Source organism: Lithobates pipiens, unplaced genomic scaffold (genome assembly GCF_037356315.1).
Source record: "Lithobates pipiens isolate NorthernLeopardFrog02 unplaced genomic scaffold, aLitPip1_a1.2 Scaffold_13, whole genome shotgun sequence".
Lineage (NCBI taxonomy): Eukaryota > Metazoa > Chordata > Amphibia > Anura > Ranidae > Lithobates > Lithobates pipiens.
This window is the reverse complement of record NW_027507718.1, coordinates 51,934,192-51,958,165: the sequence shown is the minus strand read 5'-3', so window position 1 is coordinate 51,958,165 and position 23,974 is coordinate 51,934,192. Positions and strand designations below refer to the sequence as shown.

Genomic DNA, 23,974 nt, shown 5'->3' with positions numbered 1-23,974 from the left:
ATAGATAGATAGATATATAGATAGATGATAGCTAGATAGATGATAGATAGATAGATAGATAGATAGATAGATAGATAGATAGATAGATAGATAGATAGATAGATAGATAGAGATAGATAGATAGATAGATAGATGATAGATAGATAGATAGATAGATATATAGATGATAGATAGATAGATAGATAGATAGATAGATAGATAGATAGATAGATAGATAGATAGATGATAGCTAGATAGATGATAGATAAATAGAGATAGATAGATAGATAGATAGATAGATAGATAGATAGATAGATAGATAGATAGATAGATAGATAGATAGAGAGATAGATGATAGATAGATATATAGATAGATAGATAGATAGATAGATAGATAGATAGATAGATAGATCAGTAATATTTATTTTTCAGTTTCTTGGGTAAAAAAACAAAAAAAAATGAATTGAAACAAGAACACAAAAATGGGTGGCAGAGATAAAGGCAGACATACAAAGGGAGCGAGAGGCATACCATCCTTAAAACTGGTATGCACCATTGCTTAAATGCCTGGCACGACAAAAGCTGTACTGGAGGGAGGCATTCAGTTCTTCAGTTCATCCCTGCAAGCTGATGCCTCTGTGAGTATCAAAATGAAGCCAAATTTTGAGGCAGGTGCAAAGGCGGGGGTGTAAAATGAACGATAGAGGGGAAAAATCCTATCTATAACAGATTGTCTGTTGTTCTAAATCGTGTTTGCTTTACTAAGCCTAAACAGCGCACTATGTGAAAAAGACTACTGTTTTACAGAGCACACATGTGAATCAGTTTCCATGTCTTACTATTCTATAAAATGAGGCTACTGAACTGAGAGAATGTTTAGGCAAGCAAAGCATTGTGTCTCACAATTCAGAGCAGCGATTATAGCACTTTTCTTTACGAGTCTAAGAGCATCTGCTTCTTAAATGATCACTCCCTCTTTTTTTTTCAAGAGCCCCCACCTCAGTTTGCCCAGGGCATGGGAACGGTGCCTGTTATTAAGCTTTATCCTCTGTTTTTTAGGAGTGCAATGTCATGGGTTCAGTGCTCCTATGTGCTGCTGTCTGATAAGAAACAAACATGGAGCAGACGTTGGTACAAACAAACAAGGTCAGTGTTTGTGTTACTCCACATGGGAAAATGTATGCATGTTCTGAATATTTCAAAGAATATAGCCTTCATGGATTTTTGCAGGTCATTAAAATAAATATGCTTGTACACTTCTAAATAAATAAAAAGTCCACAATCCAATGCAAGCAGCTGTGTCTATGTATGGTTCAATAGTCTTCATGTACCAAAAAAATAGGCGCATCAGAGCACACAGACCCATTCACACCTCAGCGTTTCGTAGCTTGAAGCTCGAAAACGCTGCAAAGGAAAAAAAGTATTCTCTATAGAGATGATCTCCACATCTCACATCTCCACTCCAAGTCGCCTGAAGCGCAAAAAAGTTTGTACCTCAAATTGGGCAGATTTGTGTGTTTTTGGCGTGTTTTTACCCCCATAGAAACGAATGGAAGCACGCAGTTTTGTGCGCTTTCACGCATTTTGTCATGCATTTTGCGTGATTTTCTGCTCAAAGGCAAAAATGGAAAAGAAAATAGTACAAATATAGGAATAAATAAATGTTAAATAAATACACAAATAACTTAACATCATCTTAAATAAATAAAATAAATTACTAATATGTAATAATAAATAAATAATAATTACCCTTAACTATAACCAATTGTTAATAAATGATTATTATTGCTAAGAAGAAGACAATAGTAATAAACACCCAAAACCGAACAGAAAAATACATTAATATTAATAAAATTAATAATAATAATAATAATAATACTATAAATAATGATAATAATAATAATAATAATAATAATAATAATAATAATAATGTATATAGTATATTAGTATATTGTATTATTATTATTAGGATTATTATTATTATTATTATTATTAATAATAATAATAATAATAATAATAATAATAATAAAGTTAGAGTGTTTATTGGTTATTATTTTATTGATTTTTTTTTTTTTTAAGGCTTAGGGGTAAAGGTTAGGGGTTAATTATTTATTTATTATTACATAGTATTCATTTATTGTATTTATTATTTATTCATGTATATTTTTATTTATTTTCATATTTATTTTACATTTATTTAGTAGTATTAACACCCTATTAAAATAAATAAATGATAATAAGACAATAAAAAATTAACCCCTAACCCAAACCCTAACCCCTAATCTTTATATGCATATACAGTATCTCACATAAGTGAGTACACCTCTCACATTTTTGTAAATATGTTATTCTATCTTTTCATGTGATAACACTGAAGAAATGACACTTTGCTGCAATGTAATGTAGTGAGTGTACAGCATGTTTAACAGTGTAAATTTGCTGTCCCCTCAAAATAACTCAACACACAGCCATTAATGTCTAAACCGCTGGCAACAAAAGTGAGTACTCCCCTAAGTTAAAATATTCAAATTGGGCCCAATTAGCCATTTTCCCTACCCAGTGTCATGTGAAGCACTAGTGTTACAAGATCTCAGGTGTATATGTGGAGCAGGTATGTTAAATTTGGTGTTAGCGCTCTCACACTGGTCACTGGAAGTTTAACATGGCACCTCATGGCAAAGAACTCTCTGAGGATCTGAAAAAAATAATTGTTGCTCTACTTAAACATGGCCTAGGCTGTAAGAAGATTGCCAAGACCCTGAAACTTAGCTGCAGCATGATGGCCAAGACTATACAGTGGTTTAACAGGACAGGTTTCACTTGGAACAGGCCTCACCATGGTCGACCAAAGAGGTTGAGTGCACGTTCTCGGCAGCATATCCAGAGATTGTCTTTGAGAAATAGATGTATGAGTGCTACTGGCATTGCTGCAGAGGTTGAAGGGGTGGGGGGTCAGCCTGTCAGTGCTCAGACCATACACTGCAAACTGCATCAAACGGGTCTGCATGGCTGTCGTCCCAGAAGGAAGCCTCTTCTAAAGAGGATGCACAAGAAAGCCTGCAAACAGTTTGTTGAAGACAAGTGGACTAGGACACGGATTACTGGAACCATGTCCTGTGGTCTGATGAGATAAACTTATTTGGTTCAGATGGTGTCAAGCGTGTGTGGTGGCAACCAGATGAGGAGTACAAAGACAAGTGTGTCTTGCCTACAGTCTAGCATGGTGGTGGGAATGTCATGGTCTGGGGCTGCATGAGTGCTGCCAGCACTGAGGAGCTACAGTTCATTGAGGGAACTATGAATGCCAACATGTACTGTGATATAATGAAGCAGAGCATGATCCCCTCTTCGGGGACTGGGCTGCAGGGCAGTATTCCAAAATGATAACGACCCCAAACACACCTCCAGGATGACCATTGCCTTGCTAAAAAAGCTGAGGGTAAAAGTGATGGACTGACCAAGTATGTCTCTAGACCTAAACCCCATTGAGCATCTGTGGGGGATCCTCAAACAGAAAGTGGAGGAGCACAAGGTTTCTAACATCCACCAGCTCCGTGATATCATCATGGTGGAGTGGAAGAGGACTCCAGTGGCAACCTGTGAAGCTCTGGTGAACTCCATGTCCATGAGTGTTAAGGCAGTGCTGGAAAATAATGGTGGCCACACAAAATATTGACACTTTGGACCCAATTTGGACATTTTCACGTAGAGGTGTACTCACTTTTGTTGCCAGCGGTTTAGACATTAACAGCTGTGTGTTGAGTTATTTTGAGGGAACAGAAAATTTGCACTGTTATACAAGCGGTACACTCACTACTTTACATTGCAGCAAAGTTTCATGTCTTCAGTATCCTTTCACATGAAAAAATAGAATAAAACATTTATATAATTGTGATGGGCGTACTCACCTTTGTATATATATATATACATATATATATATATATATATATATATATATATATATATATATATATATATAGCCTATATTCTAAAGCCTTGTATGCAAGATATAAGACAAATGATCGTCCGCTTTTTTTTTTTTGCATGCTAGTCTCATATCGAAGTAAGACAAAAATACAATTTCCTGTGATGATGTTATGTATTGTATCGTATTGAAATTTATTTTTTCGTATTCGAGCATGCATGGTCTTGGTCCCTCAATTTTTTCGGATGAATACTGTACTGATTAAACAAAAATCATTCATTCTGTTATCACGCACGAAGATTTCCATGCTTGTCCCTTTGAATAATTTTGCATGAACTGTTGTGAAGCTGTGTACTAATGATCAGATTATCAGATGATCTCTCTGAAACCAGTATTTTTCATTCAATTTTCTCATTGAGTGTACTAGGCTTAGCCACTGGAATGAAGACAGCAGACATGTGCGGTTCAATTCGTATGAATTTCTGAAAATTCATACATTCGGAAGCATCCGAAATACGAATTTCTATGCTTCTGAATTGTATACAAAATACGAAATTTTGTTAACGAATTGTGATTGTGAGTGAGGATTGGGAAAATTACCTTTTTTAATATGGGAGTTGGAGACTGGTATTGGTAGCCAATGGGAAATTCAGAATCGGACAAAATAAGAATGTTCCTTAATATCATTTTATTATTGCCATAATAATTACGATTATTCGTTACGATGACCCAGGAAACCCAGGAAGTCAGCACAGCACAAGGATGGTGGGAGCCCCTCATAATGAGCACAGCAGGTGTACAGCCCCAGGAGGAAGTCAGCACAGCACAGGGATGGTGGGATCCCCTCATAATGAGCACAGCACAGGGATGGTGGGAGCCCCTCATAATGAGCACAGCAGGGGTACAGCCCCAGGAGGAAGTCAGCACAGCACAGGGACGGTGAGAGACCCTCATAATGAGCACAGCAGGGGTACAAACCCAGGAAGTCAGCACAGCACAGGGATGCTGGGAGCCCCTCATAATGAGCATAATGAGTCAAAGACTGCCATATTGAGAAAGGTATTTTTTGCTTTTTAAATTCATCATAACGAACATTTGTAATTGTTACGAAAAGTTAAAGAAAAATTTGTATACGAATCCAAACTGAATTTTGGACACAAATTACGAAATACGAATTAACGGCTAATACGAAACGGAACAGAATGAAATGAAACAAATTTATTGATGGCGCATATGTCTAGAAGACAGCTGTGCTCCCAAGTAGAATGCAAAGAAGATAACTGACCATGCTCGAATGGATGTGCTACCAAGCCCTGGTGTGGTCGGTTTGAAATAGGAAAGCAGGAGGACTGGCAGGATCACAAAGGTACAGTATTTCCCACAAAGGGAGTGATGCAAAGCTAACAGGATACATTGTATTATAAATACATGGTACAACAGACACATATCAAGAATATTAAAAGCTGGGGTAAAATACACTTTAAACCACTTTAATCACTTATATACATTGTATATGGTGCCACTGTTTGCTACTGCACCCAGAGATATACTGTATTTGTGTCAAAGAGTGATTAAGGGAGAATGAATCTCTAAGCAAGGTAACAGCTTTGCAACCCCCCCCCCCCCCCCCCCAACTTCCCACAGACTGATATTTATATGGATTGCTATAACTCCTTCTGCATTGTTTATCCTGACATGGTCCATCCCATAAGAAAATAACTGCTTAGAAGTACTGTCTCCCATGTAAAGTGAAAGGGAGGCACACAGCTTTTAATTTCACTATTTCCCTACTACAGGAGTATCTTGTAGCAGAAAATAAGGTGGCTTTTTTGTATGTAATGTTTTGGGCTTTGAATGCAATTTCCCCCCAAAGATTTACTTATCAGATTTTACTTTATTATCCTATAAAGATTAGAAGGAACATACTCTTATAGCATACATTTCATATATAGGAATTCAGTAAGAAGTAGAATGCTGATAATTGTGGTAAAGAAAGCTGCTAATGTTATATATATACAGCATTATGGAGGCATCTGTCCCCAGAAATTCTTTCTGATGGTGCTATTTCCAGGGATGGTTGACTCCATTATGCTATCATGCTGTACATATAACAGTAACAGCTTTCCTTATCGCATTCCATCTTTACAAGTCTGTAAATGTGAAATGCTGGTTACAACAATTAAGCTATGATACACACAATACAATTGTTGGCAGGAGATTGTCTGTTGACAGACTGTTGTCCTAAAATCTTTCCGTTAGTACGCTTCTTTTGAAAATTGTTGTCCAACTTTTAGCCAACAAATGTTGGATGATAGGCTAGTAAATTTTCGTCAGACAATGGTTTGACATCTGATTTTCATATGCTCAGTACACAAACTGGTCACACAAAAGTCGAAAGCACAAACGCGCATGATTGGAAGCAAGGAACGAGCCGGAAGCAGACGGTTTTGTAAACTAGCGTTCGTAATGGGGAATTAAAATTCATGACGCGGCAAATTATGAAATGTCCAAATTCAGCACACATTCTCTTCTTCTTTAATGAGATAATAATGGAGCTGCTTTTCTGGTAATACTGATGGAGTTATGACAAACTTATTTTAAAAGGGATTTTTTTTCTAGTGATATCCAGAATATTATTATAATGCTTGTTTGTTTGTTTTTTGGGCAAGTTACCACAACACCATTATCCCATGGTTTTTAAGATCAAAGATACAACTATGTTGGTGTCCCTTGTTAATTTTGCATTGTATTTTTTTAAATGTAACTGCCTACTTCCAAACTTTCATTTGAAGTAAAACACATAACCAAGTATTATTCTACACCATTTTTTTATTGTGCAGAAAAAAAATGTCTCCCCTCTGTCTGCTATGAGACCCGAAAAACTGCAGATTTTGTGGGTAGGTCTGTTTTCCAGGGCTCAGTGGGTGGAGTCATGATGTCAGTAGACTTCCCGCCCACCTCTACCCTCCCCTTATCAACATGCTTTTTCTCCTGTGTATTTCTTACACTGAACTTCTGCTGAAATCCAGTCAAAACCCAGAAAATTCCCCACATGACTTCAGCATGCCAAATCATGCTGAGGTGTGCAACAGCCAATCCTTGCAGAGCAGCAGAAGAAAGGAGTAGGGGTGGGAATTAAAAAATAATGCATGTCTCTTAGGCTAGTGCACAAGATATGTAAATCACCTGTCACTCACAGCAAGGGGGAGGATTTGGCAACGTTTTTCTCTCTTTGTCAAGATTTATCTCACTGAACAATAAAAGGGGATTGTTCAGAGCTGGATTAACTCTTTGTGAGAAGACTGGGCTCAAATTATAGGAATTCTTATACTCTACATTATGACATAAAAAAAAAATCGGGTTTATAGCCACTTTAATGAAGCACATTGGGTTGACAGAACAGTAAAATTGGGAATGAATAGGATGAAAAAGGCAAAAGAAGAGGTAACAGATTTAGGCTCTTTTAGGATCATTTTACTTTACCACAAAATGAAATATCAAATTTTTATAAAGGAAACGTCTCCTTTTTAAAATGAATGGGCTTCTGTTTATTGTCCCAAGATTGCTCATTCTTTCAAAATATTGATTTTTCTACAAAATAAGGCCAATTACTTTCAAACTAAATAACCTCTCTATTTTATCTACCGCATCGAATTCCAAATTTCTGTACTGCTGCTGAACCCTACCAAAAATCCTTGCCTTTCCCAATGTTGGTCTTTGGGCCCCCTCAAGCTTGGTGGTCACCCTTATTCAAAAGGCTGTCTTGCTCTATTGCCAATACACCATGTCAAACAAAATTTTAATTTTTTTAGAAAAAAATCTGTTATCAGTCTCCATTTTTCTCATTCTTGGACTCTACATTCAGCTACAGTATATTGCTGGTACACTTGATCTGGGTTCAAATCAAATGTTGGACTTCTAACCAGTAGAGGAAATAGCCTGAGAATATTTGCTTTTGATCTATTGCATGTGAACTAAAAGGATGCAGTTTTTCTTTGTTTTATCACACAATCCAAAAATTAACCCCATAAAAGCATACCGTAGAAATATTTGCTATTTGCAGAAGTTTTTTTTTTTTACCACAAAGTAGATCAAAGGAGTAGACTGAGGGAATTGTTGGCAGAGTGGATTTTTAGAAGCTTGTTCATCCCTACTCCTAAAAGTATGTTCTCATTTCTTCTTAAATCCCCAACCCACTATTTTTCAATAAAACTTGAGGTCTTCTTTACTGCCATCATTTTCCTAACTCTACAAAGTGTTCCAATTCACTCTGAATGGGAAAAAAATTGATCACTCATGTGTAACAGATAACCACTACTGTATAAAAAATAAACCATGGAAATCTTACACATATGCACATATTGGAACACTTATAATGTAAAAGTTAAGTATTAAGCATGCTGTTTTATGAAAAAGCTTTAGCTCGAGCAAGCTGAATTGTTCGCTAAGCTAGATAATTTGCTCTGTACTGGAATGCCTCACATGATAAAAGCCATACAGTCAAGTAAAGGAATAACGTTACTTGTAAATTTAAAGATCAGTTTAAATTATTAGAATTAGCATTAGCCATGAAACACAGGAAATTAAAGTTGTAGCTAAGAAAAAAGTAGATATTTAAGTCAAGCTAAAATAATGTGTAAATACCAATTTTTTAAAGTTGTTTTTTAAGGGATGCTCAGCTTTTTTTTTAATGATTACATACTTGATTTTTATTCAAGTCATTTTGTAATTTAATATTGTTAAAATGACCCATTCATTTAATTTTGCAGCCAGCTATGATTTTTAAAACTGTCAAAAATGTAAAATGTTATCTTCTTGTAATGATATCAGCACTTGAGTCATTATGTCTGCTGTATATGTACATAACACCCTCATACATGTCATTTTGTGATTGGCTCTCTGCTTTTCTCAGCAGTTTTTGTCTTTTTACAGCCCTGGGATTGAACATGTGGTAACGGTGAGTAAACCCTACCACTTAATATTCAAGAAGAAAGAAATGACTGAACTACATATGTTGATATCCAAAGAACAGAAACAAGTAAGAACTTGCAATGTGCTTTGCTGAATTGTTTGCATTTTACATGAAGGAGATTCTATTTTCCTCGGTATTTACAAAAAGATGGAGACAGATCACGTCAATAGCTACTCCAAACTCAATATTCAGTGGAAAGATCAGTTTGCTAAAATCACTTGATGAGCCCCAGTGTTGTAAAATAAAAAATATTTCCAGCAATACTATAAGTGTTTATCCAAATTACCAACAAATATGAAAGGCTCATACAACAAACCTAAAGACTGAGCTAGGGGTTGCATGACAATCTCAGGGAATATTTGGAAGCTCCGTGTACCTTTTGGGAGGAGCAGGGAGTCAGATATTAAAGAATGTATAGTCATGGGGGTATTCTGAACATAAATAGATAACTAATTCTATTGGAATTCTACAGAATGCTTCATTTTTAGAAAATCAGCAGCTGACAACAGAGATGGAACCATTCTATTTACATACAAAATAGATTATGTGGTAAATACAACAAGAAGCATCATATCCATTTTGGGAAGTGGTTCTGTCAGTTAACAAATGTGAACCTGTGTTTACATGAAACACGGTAAACTGGCAGAGCAAGCAATGCCTTCATAGACCTTTAGGTAGTCTCTTGAATGTTTCAGGAGCCCTATAACTTGGTGTACAAAATAATTAAAGCATTTCAACTATTTTTCAGTAAGAATACATCATGTTTAATAAGGCAGGATGGGTCAGATCAGTGCTAGTTCAAACTATTCATAATTGGGGGGGCCATGTTTGCGCAAGATGAGAATATGATATGAAACAATGTTACGGCAACCTAAGTGCCTAAATTTCATCCATGGTAGCAGTTTAATAGGTTTAATGCAATCACCAATTCACTTTAAGCCAATGCAGAATTTACATTTCGGTGTAGGGCAGATGTTGCCAAATTATAGAATAATAGAATAAGTTCTCTGGAAGTGAGATTTGCCTACTAAAGTTGACCAGTTAATGGAGAACTCAGTGGGAAAATTACAGGTTTTGTTAGCAAGGTCATATTACCATCCCTGAAGCTTCTAGGCACATGCTTGGGTCACCTCCTTCACACATAGCAGCATAGCGCTTGTATTTTTATTTAATGGTCCTAACATGGCTCAGAGTATTGTGACAAAATGTAAAGAAGCTTACATAAGATGGCTGTATTTTTACTGATGAGAACTATGCATATTTGAGAACTATACAAGGAAAAAACACTTCTAGCCATTGCAATTTAAGGGCATGCCTACAGTCCCTAACAGTATGTTGACCCTGGTAGTTAGTGAGGCCTAAATCCATTGGCCCTGTTACTTAGTGTGGCCTAAATCCAACAAACAAAGTAATGGCTGTGGGCAAAGGTATGTATCTTGTAGAAACTTCTACTTTTACATAGTCAGATTGAAAAAAGATGCAAGTCATTCTAGTTCACACAATAGAAAACAAATATATAAATAATATAAATGACTAGAACACCTCCATATACTGAATCGTATAACCACTGTTGATCCAACAGGCAAAAAAATCTATAACACATGATCCAATTGGCAATCGGCGGGTGGGGGGGGGATCCTTCCTGATGTCCCAAGAGGCAAACAGATATTACTTTGTTCAACAATCACTGGTGTTTTACTTATATAGTTATATATTCAATTATCTTTTGTGCATTTAACATAGTGACATCCAAATATCCAAACAAAAACAGTGTTCTTGGTTTTGGATGAAGTGGGGGGTTGTTAGAAACTCGTCAGTTTTGTTTTTTTAATCATGTAGTCTTTATTTAGAAAAATATTTTCTTTCACAACCACATTCATACATCACATTTATCTCATAGACATTCTACTTTTCTATTCATAATGCACTACTCCCTATTCCATTATATAGCTTTGCATTGTGTTTTCTCCATATAAAAACAAAAAACAAGACACTATATCATTTACCACTCTATATTCTCATTATTATTTATCCTCCTATTACATTCTGTTGCAAAAGACTCAGAAAGAGCTCACTTACCTCCAATGGTTCCTTCCCTTACCCTTCCACATATTTCCTTATTTTACTAATTCCCTCTTATTATTCTTATTTATCTGTTCATCTTAATAGTTATTTTCCCTGTTTTACCAAGGTTCCCATATCTTCTTAAATGTCCCCATATTTCCTCTTTTAATGTATACAGATCTTTCTTTCCTAATTGTGTCATATAATTCTTTTATCCATTCTATGTGAGTTGATGGATTCATTGCCAGCCATTTTCTCATTATTAATTTACATGCCAAGAACAAACACCTTATTACTGCCATCTGCTTTCCTTTTGAAATCCCCTCCTCCCTTATATACCCCAAAATGCATATTATTGGATTTAACTCAAGGGCAGCTCCAAAAATCAATTTTATAGTCAATAACTTCCCCCAATATCTATATAACTTTGGGCACCTCTGCATCATATGGCTAAGATCCCCATTCAAATTCCTAAATCATGGGCATCAGGTCTCTGCTCAAATAAAAAAAAAGCTTTGGAGGGGAGTATAGTATGTTCTGTGAAGTAACAACAAATGTGATGTTCTCTGCGATGGGGATAAAGATACCATTGGTCCGGCATCTCATATATACCTCCACTGTTCCTCCATTATATCTCCTAGTTCTTCCACACATATGTGGACTTCATATGTGATCAATGTGATACCTAACCTCTCTCTTCTCTGCCCATTTCCATCTACTTTCCTATTATGTTCAAAACATTTAAGAAAAAAATTTGTGAAAAAGACATAAAAAATGAAAAGAAAAAAAAAGAAAAAAATAACATTCTCAAAGAGGGTAAACACACCACCATTTCCCCCTCCAAGAAAAATAAATAAAATAAAAAATAAATTGTAGCTTCCCACCCCCGCTCCTTTCTATTCTTAATGGAAGATTTTTTTTTTATCTAATCCACTACTTGGCTTAAAATACCTCTTTCAATTTCATTTTCAATTAGTCTGTAATTTTCCTTAATTTTTTTCCAACCAATGCCAATGCTTCATTTGATCTGCTGAAGAAAAGTATTTCACCAAGGGTTATACCTTTCTTCTCTGAGCTGGCCACTCAGCTGTCAGCTAATTGCCAGCTCCTATCTCTCCACAGTGACTCACCTGTTGTTGATATCCTGCTTTACAGTCCTGCCTACTTAAGCCACCAAGCCCAGATGATCTCTGTCTTTGCCCTGGTCACATCTCTAGGCTCACATTCCTTCTGGCTCCAGATCCTGCTTGTTGTTCTACTACGCTCATCTCTGGCTCCTTGATGTTTTGGCTTGTCTGACTATCCGTTCCGGTTCCTGAACTCTGGCTATGTTTTGAATACGTTTACCTTTTTTTATTATTATTAAACAAGTGAGATCTAACTGCATTTCTGTCTCAGTCTGATTCATGGTTTCTGACAGTAGGCGAAGGTCATGAATTCTGAAGATGCAGTCAATCCACTTGGTAATATTTTTTTCCAGATTGGATGAGCAGGATCACCTCATGGATCAGTTTACCATGGCATTACAAATGCTCCTGAGCCGCACGGCTCACCTGGAATCTCCCACTGTGGCTGCTCCAGTACAAGCTGTGTTGCAGACCGTCCCTGCTGCTGCTCCAGTCTCTGTGCAGACACCCGCCTCGAGTATTACCTCTATAAGAGATATGTCTGGTTCCGTTCCACTTCCGCAGCGATTTCGGGGCAATCCAGTCCAATGCAGAGAGCTTCTCAACCAGGTTGGGATATACTTTGAGATGCTGCCCCAGGTGTTTCCTATGTAACAGAAGCAACGTAGGTATCATGATATCCTTGCTTTCTGAGAGAGCATTGGCCTGGGCAAACCCTCTATGGGTGACGCAAAAACCTGTTGTCTTGAGTTAAGCTGAGTTTGTGGCTTCCTTTAAAAGGGTATTTGACGTTCCCCCATGCTCCACTATTGCTGCCAAGTGCCTCATGTCCATCAAACAGAGTATGAGAACTGTTGCCGATTACACCATTGAATTCTGCACTCTGACAGCAGAGGTTACTTGGAACAATGAGGCCCTTGGGGCTGCTTTTTTGCATGGTCTCTTGGATACCATCAAGGATGAGATCGCAGCCCGAGATATACCCACTGAGCTGGAGAAGTTGACCACGTTTGCCATCCTCATTGACTCCAGACTCAGAGAAAGACTCTCTTTGAACGAGCACTTGCAGAAGCCTCCTGTATATTTGTTTCTGAGCTTTGCAGTCCCAACCTTGCCTCCCTCACCTCTCATGCCTCTTGGTACTGAGTTTGTCAGTGAAGATGAACCCATGCACTTGGGCTTCACATATCTCTCTGTGGATGAGAGAACCCTTAAGAGGAGGGAGAGATTATGCCTTTATTGTGGCCAGGCAGGTCACTTTTTGAAATCTTGTCCTACCCGTCCAGGGAATGCCTGAACCTTGAGCTCCTGACACAGACAGACTTTAGGTGGGGTTGTTTTGTCCCCAGTTATCCAGAAGGATAAGCCCCTGGTTCCAGTTACCTGTTCTTGGGCTGAGTCATCCATTGAGAGACAGGCTCTAATCAACTCTGAGGCTGCAACCTGTTTATTGATGCTGCCTTTGTATCAAAGCACTGGATTCTGCTGCAGCTGCGTGACACTCCACTTGCTATTGAGGCTCTTGACGGGAGACCTCTACAGCCTGCCCATGTGACTCATGAGACTGTTCTGTTGTCCATGGCCGTAGGGGCTCTTCACCATGAGATAATCCAATTACAAGTTATTTGCTCACCTAAGTTTCCACTGGTTATTGGTTATCCTTGGTTACAGAGGCACAACCCTTCTTTGGCTCCGTGCTGACGTTCTCTCCTGGTCACCACAATGCAGTAAGACATCCTTCCTGAAGGTAGCCAAGGTCCTGTGCACTTCTTCTCTCTCCTTCCTGGAGACATTCTTTCTGACTCAAGATCCCGCATGCTGTTCTACTACGCTCATCTCTGGCTCCCTGACATTTTGGCTTGTATGACTATCCATTCTGGTTCCTGAACGCAGGCTATGTTTTGACTACGTTTACTCTGTTTACCTTTTTTTATTATTGTTAAACAAGTGAGATTTAACTGTACTTCTATCTCAGTCTGATTCATGGTTTATGACACTTATCCCAGCACTTAACTAATTAATGGCTGGAAAGCTTTGGCATAGAAATATTTGTCAGTACACCTGAACCATCCTAGGACAGCTTACTTCACTTTGTCATCAATACTGAAATGCTGACCTCTGAGGAACTGTTTTTCACTTGTAGCAGCCCCGCCGCCGCACCAATCACCCCTGACTGTCCCCTGTGTGTTCCTCCAGCTTCCCGAATCCTCCCTCTCTCCTTCTCCTCCTCCAGTGCCTGTCCTCCTCCGGGTCCCCCTAAGTGCTTCCCGCCTCCCCGGGTCCTCCTCTGGTCCCTCCACCCCGATCTGTTATCTGATATATATGTAATTTACTGGCTCCTTCCTTTTCCGAAAGGAACAGAGGCAATAATCACTGCCTCTGAGCATTCATAACTGAGCATCGTAAAATGTGTTTTTACGATGTTTCAATTTATGAATGGGGAGGAGCATCTGTCTCTTGTCCATTCATCTCCAGTGCAGCTGAGGCTGCAGAGAAAGGGAATCTCTGTCTTCCGTCCTTTTCTCTGTCCTAAAGGGGAGATATCAGGGGTCTGTTCAGACCACTATTCCTTTACCAAAGCCCCCCCCTCCCAACAGCAGCTGATAAATAAATTAAAAAAGAGAGAGAATAATAAATAATTAAAGGTTAAATTGTAAAAAAAAAAAAAAAAAAAACACGGACACCGCCCAAAAAGAAAAAGAAATCATTGTAAAAAAAAGGATAATAAATACTAAAGCACTGATATGATTTAAGACTGAAAAAAATATTACGTGATATTTAAAAAAGATCACTATGATGACAGCTACAACCAATAAAAAGTGTTCTCACACTATTAAATTAAGTATATTATCTGTTAGCAATTGGTGCGCTACTATCAACCTTTGATAAATGCACAGTGCCACCTAAACACATAATAAATGTGACAGTATACACAAAAAATGAATGAACCAAAAATAGTGGATCATAAAAAGTACAATACAAATCTTCTGTGTCAAAATGAATAATAATGACCTCCTGTGAAATATCCAGTCACCTTCCACCAAACTAGGCACAAAAAGTCTCTGGAATTCTCACATACATGTGACGATCAAATTGACTCCAATCTGCAGTGAAAACAATGAGGTATCTTCAAAACCCCTTTTGTATTTCTGTAATCCACGATACAAGCTATTCCTTTCACCATGTATATCGATTCTCAATATAAGATTAAATAATATTGTACAATATTGCTGAGAACAACTGAGCTATGTAAGGCTAAAATGGATACAATCAGGCCCAGGTAAAACAGGCGTGTTTGTAACAGTAGTAACAGTATGTTAGTACCCTTGAAAAAAGTCACGTGATCTGTGACGCAATGCGTCGGGAGAAGGAGCCAGTGACGTCACCCCAGTGTTGAGATACACGGAGGTGCTGTGAGGAGGAGTAAGCCTATGTGCCTGACTGTTACTAACATGCCTGTTTTACCTGGGCATGTTTGACTTGAAACTCATATATATATACAGTGGGGCAAAAAAGTATTTCGTCAGCCACCAATTGTGCAGGTTCTCCCACTTAAAAAGATGAGAGAGGCCTGCAATTGTCATCATAGTTATACCTCAACTATGAGAGACAAAGGAGGACTATACCTCAACTATGAGAGACAGAGGAGCCTCTTAAAGTAGAAGATACAGGTCTGTGAGAGCCAGAAATTGTGCTTATTTGTAGGTGACCACATACTTATTTTCCACCATAATTTGCAAATAAATTCTTTCACAAATCTGACAATGTGATTGTCTGGATTTGTTTCCACATTTTATCTCTCATAGTTGAGGTATACCTATGAGACAAATACAGGCCTCTCTCATCTTTTTAAGTAGGAGACCTTGCACAATTGGTGGCTGACTAAATACTAAATGGCGTGGGGGTCCCCTCTAGGTCCATATCAGACCCTTACCCGGCCAGCCAGGAAAGGGGGTGGGGACGAGCGAGCGCCCCCCTCCTAAACCGTACCAGGCCGCGTGCCCTCAACATGGAGGGTGCTTTGGGGAAGGGGGGCCCTGCGGCCTCCCACCCCAAAGCACCTTGTCCCCATGTTGATGAGGACAAGGGCCTCTTCCCGACAACCGTGGCCGTTGGTTGTCGGGGTCTGCGGGTGGGGGGGCTTATCGGAATCTGTGAGCCCCATTTAATAAGGGGGCCCCCGGATACCGGCCCCCCACCCTATGTGAATGAGTATGGGGTACAATGTACCCCTACCCATTCACCTGTGAAAAAAAATGTAAAAAAAACACAACACACAAGGGTTAAAAATAGTTTATTGCACAGCTCCAGGGGTCTTCTTCCGTCTTGGGGGGTCTTCTCGTCGGACACCTCCGCTATCTTCTGCTAGCTCTTTTACTAGCGGAGGAGCCCGGCTTTCTTCTTTGTCGCCGACCTCTTCTTCCAACTTCGGGGGTCTTGTCCCTCTCTTTGGGGGTCTTGTCTCCCTCTTCGGTTCTTCTTGCCGGGCCTCCACGCCTTCTTCTAGCTCTTTTACAAGCGGTGGCTGGTCTTCTATCGCCACTGTCTTTGTCGTCGCTGCCTTCTGTTCTTCTCTTCTTCTCTTCTTGAGCTGTTGCCTCGTCGCTGTCTCTGGCCACAATGACAGGGATGCAGCATGCGGCAACTTATATAGGGACATAGCCGGATGATGTCGCCGTCCATTATGATGTCACAGTCCCAGCATCCTCTACCTTTGGGTAAAAAAAGTCCGCCGCAGCCCACACACGGGGGGATTGTCTGAGTCTGCCGGACTTTTCCACCGGATTGTTTGATCGTGTGTACGTGGCATAACAGTGTAAATTTGCTGTCCCCTCAAAATAACTCAACACACAACCATTAATGTCTAAACCGTTACAAAAGTGAGTGCACCCCTAAGTGAGGATGTCCAAATTAGGCCCAAAGTGTCAATATTTTGTGTGGACACCATTTTTTCCAGCACTGCCTTAACCCTCTTGGGCATGGAGTTCACCAGAGCTTCACAGGTTGCTAGCAACAAAAGCTAGGAATGGAATCCTCTATCACTCCTCCATGACAACATCATGGAGCTGGTGAATGTTAGAGACCTTGCGCTCCTCCACCTACCATTAGAGGATGCCCCACAGATGCTCAATAGGGTTTAGGTTTGGAGACATGCTTGGCCAGTCCATCACCTTTACCCTCAGCTTCTTTAGCAAGGTAGTGGTCATCTTGGAGGTGTGTTTTGGGTCGTTATCATGTTGGAATACTCCCCCGGGGATCATACTCTGCTTCAGCATGTCACAGTACATATTGGCATTTATGGTTCCCTCAATGAACTGTAGCTGCCCAGTTCCGGAAGCACTCATGCAGCCCCAGACTATGACACTCCCACCACCATGCTTGACTGTAGGCAAGACACACTTGTCTTTGTACGCCTCACCTGGTTGCTGCCACATGCTTGACACCATCTGAACCAAATAAGTTTATGTTGGTCTCATCAGACCACAGGACATGGTTCCAGTAATCCATGTCCTTAGTCTAAGACCCCTTTCACACTGAGGCTCTTTACAGGTGCTACAGCTCTAAAAATATCGCCTGCAGAGTACCTGTAAAGAGCCGCTCCTGTCTCGAGTGCTTTCACACTGGAGCAGTGCACTTGCAGGACATTAAAAAAACTCCTTCAAGCAGCATCATTGGAGCGGTGAAGGAGCGGAGGAGAGGAGCTATGTTGTTTGTTCCTACTAAGAAGGAAAAACAATATGGCTCTGCTCCTAGTCACTCCCATCCCCACACAGTTAGAACATGCTGAGGGAACACGCATTTAACCCCTTGATCTCCCCCTAGTGTTAACTTCTTCCTTGCCAGCGACATTTACACAGTAATCAGTGCATTGTTAGAGCAGTGATCACTGTATAAATGCTAATGGTTCCAAAAGATTTTCAGAAGTCTCCAATCTTTCTGTCGCAATGTTGCAGTACCGCTAAAAATTGCAGATCACCACCATTACTAGTAAACATATTTATAATAAAAATTCCATAAAAATGGCATAAAGTTTTCCCATAGTTTGTAGACGCTATAACTTTTGCGCAAACCAATATACACGTATTGTGATTTATTTACCAAAAATATGTGGAAGAATATATATTGGCCTAAACTGATGAAGAAATTAGTTTTTTTTAAAAACTTTGGGGGATATTTATTATGGCAAAAAGTAAAAAATATTGTTATTTTTTTCAAAATTATCGCTCTTTTTTTTTGTTTATAGCACAAAAAATAAAAACCACAAAGATGATCAAAAACCACCAAAAGAAAGCTCTATTTATGGTAAAAAAAAAGTATGCGCATTTATTTTGGGTACAGCGTTGAAAGACCGCGCAATTGTCAGTTAAAGCGATGCAGTGCCAAATTGTAAAAAGTGCTCCGGTCAGGAAGGGGGTAAAATCTTCTGGGGCTGAAGCAGTTAAACAGTACTGACTAGCATATTCAAGGCTTTTGATATCTTTTTACAGTATATCCTTTTCCATTTTTGCAAAGTTTCATTATATTGTTACGCAGGTCTTTTGACTGTTCTTTTCTACCTCCTCATGGCTCAGTGTCTAGCCTCCTTAGTGCATCCGTGTGAGAGCTAACAAACTCACTAATTTTGTTTTAAAAAGCCACAAATGGGGGAAATTAACCTTTAATTGCCATTTTAACATATGTGTGCCAACTTCTGTGTCTGTACCAAGGCCAAACATTCCAGGGTATGTAAACTTTTTATCAGGGCCATTTGAGTGATATCTGTTATTATTATGATTTAAAAAGGATCCGAAAAACAATGTGATAATAAATGGCTTCATGTGATTGCTATCCTTAAATAAAAGACAGTTTTATTGAACAAAAATTCAATGTCCATCCATGATTCCCACATAGGGGTTTCAGTTTCACTTAACAATAACTAACATAAAATACCCTGGCTCTCCGATCAACAGTACCTCTGCTTTCTTTGGTCTCCCAGACCACAGGCTATTCAGACTCTCTCAGCCTAGATTGAAGTACCTCACTGCATGGGCCCACTCTTGGCCTCCAAACAGGGTTCTCCAGCCCCCCTTAGTTTGCTTGTTCTCTCTCTGAGACTTCAAGATATTCTTTATCTCCTCTGGACCCACTATCTACCTCATCTTTCACAAGCTCCCAAACCCTCTCTTAATCTCCTAGGCCCTCAGCTGTTTCGACTTTCCCAGTCTTAACGGCAAGAAATCCCCGACACAAGAGACGCAATCTCTATAGGAACAGCCAGGTCTCCTGACAGGGCTATGTGTCCAAACAGCAGCAACTGCACTGAGTTCTCATCAGACCATCATTGAAAGGGCTGTGTGCTCTTGGCTGCTTTTCCACGTAACCTGGACTAAGTTTGAAATCTCCAAACTACGGAGCCTGATCCAGGACTACAAAAATCTGGAGAAAGCTGTAAAAACAGTTTTCTCTGTCCGTAATATATACTCCGGAGTCCCACATGCTGCACACATGTAAACCCAGTGTTCTTTTCCCAACCATTTTTTAATCTCACACAGTGGCAGCGCCTTGCTCTGTCACTATAATATATATATATTATGTGTGTGTGTGTGTGTGTGTGTATATATATACATATATATATGTATATATATATATATATATAGATATAGATATATATATTTATATATATACACACACACACATATATATATATAATATATTATATATACAGCGTATATTGCACAAACATATAAATGCCTACTTGCTCTAAAAGGATATATACATAGCAAATAACTAGACCATAAAAGAAAAAAGTTTATTTCCATATGGACAGCAGCATAAACAGCAAAACACTGGGTGAATCATGAAGCAACTGCTGTGGATGCAAAAGAGAAATGATTGCCTTTAGTTCAGCTGACTTTTGTAGATGGAGCTACAACATGAAGAAACAAGAGAGCAGCTATTTATATAGGCCAGCGGGAAAATCCTTGTCAGCCCCTGGCAATTAATTCAGGTTTGGGAATAATTTTAGGAACACAAGAATTAAATTCTACTCAGGGCGGTAAGCAAAATATTGTCATAAATCAAGACAAAATAAAAGGCTTGTTCTTTCCACTGCTTTCAATATATATTTAACTTTGTTTATTATTTCATAAACTATTTTAAATTTGAAAGCATGCCTTACCAACCATATGAATAAGTGGACTTCTCTGAAATGCATGTTTTGTGTTATAAGTTCCTGCTGTTCGCTGAACCAGAATTCTGCTGGTCTCTTTGTGTTACGGCCAAGACTTTGTCAGGTTGTTCTTAACTGATAGATGATATTTTCAAAGTCTAGTCTGTTTGGAGAACAAGCTCTGAAAAATTTCTAATCTGGTATCCAGATTTAGACATATTGATTAAGAGTATCTCATCCCCAAAAAATTAGTAATTGACTCATGCATGAAGTTAAAGCTGCAGTATAAAGCAATACACAGTAAACTTCACTTTTTAGCATACATATACTTTATATTGTGTGATTAACCCTATTGTGTCATGCAAGCATGAATATATATTGCAAGACCTTATTCAGTCAAAATACTGTATAACTAAGATGTTATATCACATGAATACATGTTTATTACACAAGTCTCTATGACATGTTGCTATATGTGTCATAGGATGCCTATTTACTAGGTAATACTTGGTGATCCTGCCCTATCTTCCTGTGCAGTTCTGACCATGTCAAGCTAGGAATCAGATCTTTACTGGAGCAGCCAGTTTGGGTGCCTGATCTTGCTGATCAGTGCTACAGGACCCCTTGCCAGCACATGGCGTGCATGTACTCCTTTTTTCAGCTTTGCCACCATGTCCCCCTGCTCAGCCATGTTCATGGGGAAATGCTTGTGAAACGCAGCATACACAGACAAGGGACTACTTCCCCACTGTTTCTGATGTCTTAAAGCGGAAGTAAAGGCTATTAAAAAAAAAAAAAATGCAACCTGCAAAGCAAAGGCATAATGAGCTAGTATGCATAACATACTAGGTCATTATGAATAACTTACCTGAGAACGAAGCCCCCGAAGCGGTCCTCCGTCTTCATCTTCGCAGCTGCCATGTATCCCGGAGTGACTTCCGGGTCTCGCTGTTCCGGCGCTGTGATGACGTCACTCCCACACATGCGCACGGGAGCTGACACGAGCGGCATATCGCAGTGATCTGCATCCTGCTCAGTGCGTCTGTGCGCCGCTGTCTATGGCGCATGCACCGTAGACAGCAGTGCCTGTCTTTTTGTAAATATCTCCTAAACCGTATAGCCTTAATCTAGGCTTACCTGTAGGTCAAAGTGGTTTGTAAGGGTTTACAACCACTTTAAAAAATATGTATACCCAGCATTTCATATTCCTGATATGTGGCTGCTGTACTATGTACTTGTCTGAAAAAGTATCCTGTATTGCTCCCTTTGTGTGAAATCCCTGGTGTTTCTGTCAGTCCCTCTGCTTTTCTGTTAAAAACTGACGACACTAAGCAATGATACCTCCCTTCCTTGCACAGCTTTTTAAGGAGAAGTCACCATCGTGTCACTGAGGAGCTGATGCGCGTGCCCGTCGGGCACTCACGTTCGCTCTATACAGAGCAGGAATGTGGATCTGTGTGTGTAAACACACAGATCCTGGTCCTATCAGGGGAGAGGAGACAGATTGTGTGTTCCTAGTATATAGGAACATGGAACGGTCTCCTCCCCTAGTCAGTCCCCTCCCCCTACAGTTGGAATCACTCCCTAGGTGACACATTTAATCCCTTGATCGCCCCCTAGTGTTAACTCCTTCCCTGACAGTGACATTTATACAGCAATCAGTGCATTTTTATAGCACTGATTGCTGGATAAATGTGAATGGCCCAAAATAATGTCAAAAGTGTTCAATATGTCCGCCGCAATGTCACAGTCACAATAAAAATCACAGAATTCCGGCATTGCTAGTAAAAAATTAATAATAATAAAAATGTCATGAATCTATCCCCTATTTTGTAGGAGCTATCATTTTTGCACAAACCAACCAATATACGCTTATTGCGATTTTTTTTTTACCAAAAATATGTAGAAGAATAAATATTGGTCTAAACGGAGGAAAAAAATATTTAAAAAATAAATTGTAATATTTATTAAAGCAAAAAGTAAAAAATATTGTGTTTTTTTTCAAACTTGTCGCTCTTCTCTTGTTTATAGCGCAAAAAATAAAAACTACAGACGTGATCAAATACCACCAAAAGAAATCTTTATATGGGGGGGGGGGGATTACACATTTGAGTACAGTGTTGCATGACCGTGCAATTGTCATTCAAAATGTTACAGCGCTGAAAACTTAAAATTGGCCTAGGCAGGAAGGGGGTGAAAATGCCCTGTATTGAAGTGGTTAAGTAAGGTTTTTTATTTATATGTATACACAAATGTTTTGCCTTTAATTTCTATTTTAAACTGAATGTGTTGTTTTACAAGGTGGGGGTTTACATATACTTTAAAGTAGAAATATAGGCTTTTTTTTTCATTTTAGATCAAGAGCAAGGGAGGGTTATAACCCCTGTCAGGTTTTTTTTGCCATCTGTCCCATTGCGGAGATTTCATTTCACTTCCTGTCCCATAGCCAAACAGGAAGTGAGAGGAAATCCCTACAAATTAAGGGAATTTATTGGGGACTGCAGGTCCCCAGAACTAGTGTCCCCATTGGAAGATTATCCCTCCATTAATTTTCTGGGGACAACCCAACATTTGGAATTCTCTTTTACTTTCACTTTCAATGAAAATAGTAAACAGGACAAATAGAGAGCAAATAGACAGCAATAAAAAACTGACAACTGTTCTAATTCCTCACTCTATTCAAAACTATCTGGGCAGCCAGATTATTATATGAATGCCGTGCTTTAGAAGGAGGCTGGCAATGAAAACACCTATAAAACAACTAAAAGTGTGCAGAGCTTCCTGTGATTTATAAATAATAGTCATAAAATGTAAATAAAGTCCCGATAAGTGAATCCGTGACTTGACTTCAACAAATTTTCAGTGTAAACTGGAATAATTCCAGCAATGTGCAATATATGTCTAACCACTAGACATGTGCAGAGTAAAATATTTCGTTTTGGAATTTCGTTTTCGTCCGAAAAATTAATTTATTTAGTTACTCCCGAAATTCGTTTTATTTATTTAGTTTTTCGTTCAAAAATTGCATTCGTCCGAAAAGCCACATGAATTACGGTCAAATCTGTATTTGAAGGCTTATGGTGTCTGTCGAATGTATAAAGAAGATTCGACGGAGCTAGTATATAGCATACTTCCTGTGAACTTTAGAACCCTATTAAAGTCTATGGGACTCCAACGTTCAAAATCTAAAGTGCTAATTTTAAAGGCTAATTTGCAAGTTACTGTCCTAAAAAGTGTTTGGGGACCCGGGTCCTGCCCCAGGGGACATGTATTAATGCAAAAAAAAAGTTTTAAAAACTGCAGTTTTTTCGGGAGCAGTGATTTTAATAATGATTAAACTGAAACAATAAAAGTGTAATATTCCTTTAAATTGTCTGGGGGTCCCCTTGTTAAAGGGGGCTTCCAGATTCTGATAAGCCCCCCGCCCGCAGACCCCCACAACCACCGGCCAGGGTTGTGGGGATGAGGCCCTTCTCCGCATCAACATGGGGACAAGGTGCTTTGAGGGGTCACAGACCCCCAAAGCATCCTCCCAATGTTGAGGGCATGTGGCCTGGTACGGTTCAGGAGGGAGGGGGGCCGCTCTCTCGTCCCCCCCTCTTTTACTGCAGCCTGCCAGGTTGCGTGCTCGGATAAAGGGTCTGGTATGGATTTTTAGGGGGACCCCCACATCAGTTTTTTTTTATTTGACGCGGGGTTCCCCTTAATATCCATACCAGACCTGAAGGGTCTGGTATTGATATTTAGGGGGAACCCCA

The 23,974-nt window shown here is 39.2% G+C and overlaps 1 long non-coding RNA gene across 1 annotated transcript in view; it reads left to right on the top strand.

The window, feature by feature from the left end:
* The first annotated feature begins 1,040 nt into the window (after positions 1-1,040).
* Positions 1,041-23,974, top strand: part of LOC143976009 (uncharacterized) — a 41,156-nt gene continuing 18,222 nt past the window's right edge. Inside the window, exons 1-2 of the long non-coding RNA XR_013272445.1 lie at positions 1,041-1,125; positions 8,837-8,942. This is a non-coding gene — a long non-coding RNA (uncharacterized LOC143976009). The remainder of the gene's footprint in view (positions 1,126-8,836; positions 8,943-23,974) is intronic.